Genomic DNA, 7425 nt, shown 5'->3' on the forward strand with positions numbered 1-7425 from the left:
AAGGGGCACAGCTCTGGTTCATGCTATAGGCCCAGTGACGAAAACCCAATGACACTCTTCGCCTCCTCTTCTGGGGACAGGGCGGGGATCTGAGGTGAATCCCCACAGGTGATATTTAACCAGCAAGCACAGGCAAGGGCTCCTCCACAAATGCTGGGCCTCTGTCAGAGTGTGCGCGTGCGTGTGCGTGTGCGCGTGCGTGCATGTGCGATCTCCATGCCGATGTTGCTCCCAGACGGCTTGGAATCCACCTCTGGCCTGTTGAGAAGGGGCAGGGTCACTGGATTCCTGCAAAGTAATTGGGGGAGGCCTGAGACAGGAGAACTCCAGCCTCCTGGGGCGCAGCACACCCCGGACGGGTTAGACTGAGGCCAGACCCAGGCTTCTTAGGGCTTCTCATAATCTGGGCCATTCCAGGCAGGCACGAGGACAGGAGGCAGCTGAACGTGAAGGGTTGGAGGGCAAGTGTCTGAGCCAGCCCGCCAGGGGCACCTCCCCTCCCTCCCTCACCCCCAGCAGCTCCAGGTCTTTCAGGGCTGATGGGGGTGCAGCTCTTTTTTCCCGAGACCAATCAGATTGTCTCAGCAGCTGCCGGAGAGCACCCCCTTAACTCCCCAGCTTTCAACGTTCCCCAGTGTCAGCTACAGGAGGCCCGAGGGTTTCAGACGCTTGAATCATTTCGCCAAAGGGAAGAACCGAGGCCTGGGATCAGGACGGAGGACCCCAGAGTCCGCGTGATTGGGGGCCACGCCCACCACCTCGTGCAGGATTCTGATGCCTCCTGCCCTCCTCAGAGATAATACTGCCCCAGCCACCAGCCCTTCCTGGCCCTGCCCCTGCCCTCGCGGCCATCCTTCCTGTCCCCTGACTCTGGAATTACCAGACTTTGCATTCATTTGTTCGTTCGTTCATTTATTCACTCATTCATTCATTCTTTCAGCAAATCTTCACCCCTGGCCGAGCACCAGGGACAGAGATGAATGAATGATCCCTGCCCTGCTCTCACTCCAAGGACCCCCCTGGTGATTGTTTTCCTGGAAACTGGGTTTTTAGAAAGCTTTTATTGGTCACAGTAGCTGAGAGGATTAAGTGGCCCATCATAGCCCCTTTACCACACTCGGTTTACAAAAGTGCAGTTTGAAAGGGAGAAAGGATTTTATTGAGCCTCTGAGTAAGACAGAGGTGTGGTGTCTTTGCCTTCCCAAGCATCACGGGAAGTGGGTGGAGTTTTCCATTTCACGGATGAGGAAACTGAGGCTCAGAAAGAACCCCGCTTGGCCTGGCAAAACTAAGATTCGAACCCACGTTTCTCTCAATTCACAACTCTTGCCACTATCCCCACCCCCACTTAACAAAAGCAAAGAAAACAGACAAAAAAACTTGGCTTTTTATTTGATCTCAGTCTTCAGCATAGGCAAGATTATGGTTTCTACTTTTTGTTTGTTTTTGGAAAATAGAAAGCAACTCAGGGCCCGTCCAGTCATCCAGGGCTTGGTACCTCCCCCTATCCCAGTGGAAGGGGTCCCCTTACTCCCAAAGCCTCCCCCCTCCCAGACACTGCCCCTAGGCTCCCTCCTCTGTCTCCTTGAGACCCTCCCTCCCTGCCGCTGCCACCCCATGAGTCACTCCTTTTCCCCCTCCTGGCCTCCAGGCCCACTGTCCCCGGCTCAGACCCCAGATCCCTGTGGCAGTTTCCTGTCCTCATCACCCTCACTTTCCATGACACAAGAGGAAGTCGGCTGAGCCCGGGCTGGGTTTTCCATGCCGCCAGACGGGGTGGAGGCCAAAGGTGGGGGCGGGGGAGGGGGTTTGCAGCCCCCAGGGCCCAGCGTCAGTACCTCCCAGGCCTCTGCTGGAGAGGCGCCTGCTCGCTGCCCTGGCCACACCAGGTAACCACGGGATGTGTGTGTGTCCTTCATTCGGCCAGCCCAGTGCTGCCTCAGCCCCTCTGGGCTCCTTGACTCCCCGGGGGCCCCCAGGATTTGCCCTCTTTGTCAGGGCAAAGGGGCCCGCAGGGTTTGCGTGGGGAAGGGGGAGGAGCTGAGGGCTGGGAGGGAGGGAGGGGAGGCGGGAGGAGAGGAAGGAGGACTGGAAATGTGACTGGTGCCTAGTAGGACCTCAGTTTTTGCTGCATGAATGAATGAGTCTAAGGATTGTTCCCAAAGATGACAGAATGGCCTGGTGACCAGAGGAGGTGCCTCTGCTCTGAGATGGGTGGCATGAGCTATGCAAATATGTGTTTGGCGAATGACTCAGTGACTTGAATCCTTGAAAACCTGTACTTGGCAGCCTGGAGAGGGGCACCCATCCAGGAGGACAGCCCTTCCCCCAGCTTTGCTCCTGTTCAGTCAGATCACTGGTGGGAGTGGGGAGGGGGAGAAGGAGGGACTGAAAAACTGGGCTCTGAATGGGCAGTAGAGGGGCGAGCAGGTGTGGTGGAGGGGCTCCAGCCCAGGCGGGCACCTGCATTGAGTCCCACCTCTGCCCCAAATTGCCATGTGGCTGCTCAGCTGACTTCTTGCTGGGCGATCCCAAGGCCAGGTCTCTTGCTTTAGGATCTTGTGGCATTGGAGCTGGGTGGGTGGATTTCTCTGTTCTGGGCGGAGACCTGGAGGGTTTAGTTCTTTCTCTTGAGTGAGAGGATGTCAAGTGCTGGGGCTTTTGGGGATGGGCAGAGGGTGCCCTGGAGAGGAGCAGGCTGGTTCTGCATGATGGCTCAGAGCGTGCCCCTTCCCGAGTCCCAGGTGGGACTGGGGCCTCCCTCTCAGGCTTGTCCTCGCCATGCCTTTCGGCCCCTCCCAGGAGCCCAGATTGTGGCCTCATGTCCCTGTGGTGACACATCGAGTAAGTGACTCACAAGTTACCTAAACTCCTCATCTGCAAACTGAGATGGTCTGAAGATGAAGCAGACAAACCTGTGCAAAGAGAATAGACGGTCTCAGCTGTTAGTAAGAGCTCCAGGCACCACAGTAATAACCATAACTGTAACCGTGCTGTGAAGATCGTTTGAGGGTGGGGAGGCTAGAATTTGGGGGTTCAGAAGCTGGCTTTCCGTTCTGACTAGGTGGGTGACCTTGGGCAGGTCATTTCCCATTTCTGAGCTTGAGTATCTTCCTTTTAGCGTGGGGGTCGAGGTGGACCCCTGCATCACAAGGTTTCTGGAAGTCTCCGTTATAGTGACATGGAGGGCTGGTAAACCTAGTTCACTGCCTCGAGGTGCGGGCTGGTCAGCTCACAGGGGCTGTGTGTGTGGAGGCCCAGCAGATGCCTTTGAGTGAACTGACCTGCCCTTCTCACCCCCCACCCCCACCGGGCCTGTTGCTGGGTGTGAGGCAAACACACAGCCGGTAGCCCACGGCCCCACGGGGTGTGTGAATCACATTTCTCGAAGACTCAGAATTCACAGTTTCTTTTCCGTTGCTTCTGTGAGGCTGGACTTGCTTCAACCATGGAGCTTAAGTTTTGATTGAGAAAATAAGGCCGCGTAGTAGGTAGAGTAAGAAGACAAGTGTTAACCAAGCCCATTTTTCAGATGATGTAACAGGATCGGAGCTGTTGGGTGAATTCCCCAAGGCGCACAGCTAACCGATAGTGAGGTTCGGACTGGACCCCCCAGGTCTCCTGGCCCGTGGGCGACCCTTTCCCAGCACAGCCTCTCTCTCCTCTCAGGCTGGTGCTTTTCCTGTCCTTTGGGGGCCTGTAGCCAATGCTCTGGGAACCTCAGATCCCTTCTGTAAAATGGGCAGAACACAGCCTGTCTCGAGGGGTCAGCATTTCTAAAGTCCCCGGTGCTGCTAGAATCTGTCTCTCTTTTGTTATCCAACCCAAACCTTCTCTCTCCAGCACCCAACACCGGCCACAAAGGTCTTTCTAGAGCAAACGAATGAATGAACAGAAAGGAGGCTTTCAGCATGGGCACATGAAACAGACTGGCAAGCACTGCCTCCCCCACAACCTCAGCCCTGAACTTCCAGGCTTCTGGGAGACCACCTGACAGGCAGCTGGAATGGGTGTGGGACAGCACTGAGAAGGGCTGGGCCTGAGGCAGCATGCAGGAGGAGGTGTGTCTAATCCATCCTCTGGAAAAGTCAAGGAAGGCTTCTTGGAGGGGGCGACATCCAGGCTGAGACCCTAAGGGTGAGTAAGAGTTTGCCAGTTTGGCAGCGGGATTGGTTTTCCAGGCTGAGGGCAAAGGCTTCTGGGTTCTATTAGCGCAATAGCCGTGTTACTACAAGGGAGAAGGATCTAGAAGTTGGAAGACCTGGGTGTCAGTTCTGACTCAGCCCCTCACCGGCTCTGTGCCTGGGGTTGAGGTCTTAGTTTATCTGTGAAATAAAGAGGCTATCCCAGATGATCCCCAAGATTCCTCAATCTGGGAGTTGAGACTTGGGATCTCATGATTTAAAATATCATTTCCCAGAAACTGAAAAATCGATACAGCCTTTTTTTTGAAGGACAAAATAGCAAAAGCCACATTTTTTTTTTGAAGCTCATAAAGTGTTACTTTTAAAGAGCTTTCCTCTGCTCCCGGGGTGCAAGGCGATATACATAAGAGTGTTTAGGCCACCTAGGGACCATGAGAAATGGAAGGCAGGGCACAGGGCAAATAGGTTCCACCCCAACTCGACTGTGGAGTACGATACAGCCTTCAAGAAAGAGGACAGAGTCGCAGGTACCGACATAGACAGGTGGCCATTTTGCTCAGTGAAAAACAAAACAAAACAAAAAAAACAACGAACTTTCAGGACATTTTGTATCCTGCAAAATGAAAATATGAGCAGATTAAAAAGTCAGAGAAAGTGTTTCTATGTTCACAGAAAAAGGTTCTGCAGAATATTCTTCAAAATAATGATAACATGTTAATTGTGGGGGACAGGCTTCAGTAGAGATGATAGAGTGAGGTCGGGTTGGGCTTTTTATTTTATGCACTTTTTTATTTAGTTTTTTTTAACGGATGCGTATTATGATTTTATGATCAATTAAAACATAATGTAAAAAGGATTTGCAGAAAATCTTTTAAAGAAAAAGTCCCATGTATTAGTGTAATTATATATGATCCATAATATTTTTATACTATGGTTTTCCTTGATGATAGAAAGAAGCATGTTTACTGAAAAAAGTCAGTAAGCACAGTAAACAAAAAAATAAAACCACCTACAATCTAACTGTTTAATATGATGACTATTAACATAGAAGCATATATTAGCATATACTTCCATTCTTTTTTCTATTTATAATTATAATAATTATACTTTGTTTCAAAATTAGTATCATTTTTATGATCTATATCTTTATATGTAAAATATATTTATATGTATTTATATGTAAGATATATATACACACAGAAATATTTATACACAAATATATGTTCATATATACATTTTTGAACCTGCTTTTTCTCTTAAAATATATCTTGAGTGTCTTCCCATGCCGTAGATTTATATAACATGTTTTTTTAAATGGTTGTACAATAGCCAATATAAAAAAGTCCTGATATTTGTTTAACTAATCCTTATTACTGAAAATTTTTTTGTCTATTCTTTCTTTTTTTTGCTGTTAAAAATAACTCTGATAAATATTTTGGCACGAGCATCTTTTTTCATGTTTTTATTTTCTTTAAGTAGAATTATTTGAATCATCTCAACTTAGTTCTATTAAATCTCAATACTGGTTGGCTGGATTTATTTAAAAAGGGGCAGACATTTTAAAATAGTTATAATAGATTTATATCTACTTTTAGGGTCAGGGGTTTTTTATTCTGTGAGTACTGGGTACTCCAGGTACCCCGTGACAGTCTGTGAGGGAGAAACCCAGGCACGTCCTGGAGGGCAAATCTGAGATATTATTAAGGCACATTTTTGATGATTCACTGAGTGTCTATGGCTCTCCTATGCTGAAATCTGTCTAGTGATCTGGACCCACTGAAGAGCCAAGGCCACACTGGCCCTGTTTTAGTGGTGATGAGACTGGGCAGGGGGTGGTGGTGTATATGACTCAGGAGTGGCCTGGGAGAAGACACAGGTCAACAGAGGCATCTAGAGAAAATCAGCTTTCATCTGATAATGGAAGGTGGGAACCTGCAGCCCAGAACCTTCTGCCCAGTCCATACCCACGTGCATCCCGGCAGGCTCCAAGGCTTCTGGATGGGTTCCGTGTCCTAATTTCTTTACGCGCTACTGAGGGCTGGGCCACGTTGGATGACCCTATGAGGTGGTCTGGAAGCTAGTATCTATTGGCTCTGTATGTGGTGATAATGGCCATGGTGATGGTGATGATCTTGGTGATGAAAGTGATGAAGGCGATGGTGGTGATGATGTCAGTCATGGTGATGATGATGGTAGGATGATGACAGTGATGTCGGTGACGATGACGTTGATAATGAGGATTACGATGGTGAGAAGGATTATGATGATGCCGATAACGGGGATGATGGTGCTGATGATGAGATGATGATGAGATGATGATGATGACGACGACGATGTCGCTAACGATGATGACAGTGAGATTCGTGATCAAAATGGTTACCCTTTCCTAAGAGGGTTAAAATGAGACATTGTGGCATTCTGAGCTAAGGACGAGGCAAGGTGCCTTGAACTTCAGTGGGGAGGAAGGTCCTTTGCAGGATAAGCAGAGCACATGTTCGGTAATCATAACTTTGCCCTGTTCTACAGATAGATCATAAAAAGTTATTTCTGGTGATAACTCTTATTATGGGAAAGGCCCCCCATTTAAATTCTTTAAGGGAGAGGTCAAAGTTTCTTGCGCGCTCACAGCGTCTCGACTGCCTTCAGCTTAAAATCATTCACAAGCCAAAGTGGCACGTCCTGGGGAAGGCTGTTCTGAACCCCCCTCCCTAGAAAATAGGTAGTCCACACACCAAACACATGATTTATGAGAGTGATGTAAAGTTTTATTTTTAGATTATTTAGGTAAAACTGCTGGGCTGATTTCAAGGAAAAATATTGGTACTTAGAGAAGGTAAATATCATGAAGGTAGAATTTAAATAGTTGATATTCGGGGCCATCGGGGGCAGAAATCATTGTCATCCCTATTTTGCAGGAAGGGAGAGTGGAGTTTAATGAGCCTGAGATCACACGATATGCAAGTGGTAAAGCTAGGACCCGCACGCAGGTGCTTAGTTACACAACTATTTTATTTAAATATAGGGCACACGCAGAAAAGTGCAGAATATACGTATATAGCTCCAGCGACTTCACAAACTGAATACACCTGTGTCACCAGCACCCAGATCAAGAAACAGAAACTGACCAGCACCCAGAAGCCCCCATCATGTGTTTCCGTCCAGCACTCCACCCCACCTCCCCAGGTATCCACTCTCCTGCCGTCTATCATCATGGATTGCTTTTGTCTGTTCTTACACCTAAGCAAAATGGTGTAACCCAGGTTATGCCTTTTTGTGTCTG

Source organism: Pteropus medius, unplaced genomic scaffold (assembly GCF_902729225.1).
Source record: "Pteropus medius unplaced genomic scaffold, Ma_sr-lr_union100, whole genome shotgun sequence".
NCBI lineage: Eukaryota > Metazoa > Chordata > Mammalia > Chiroptera > Pteropodidae > Pteropus > Pteropus medius.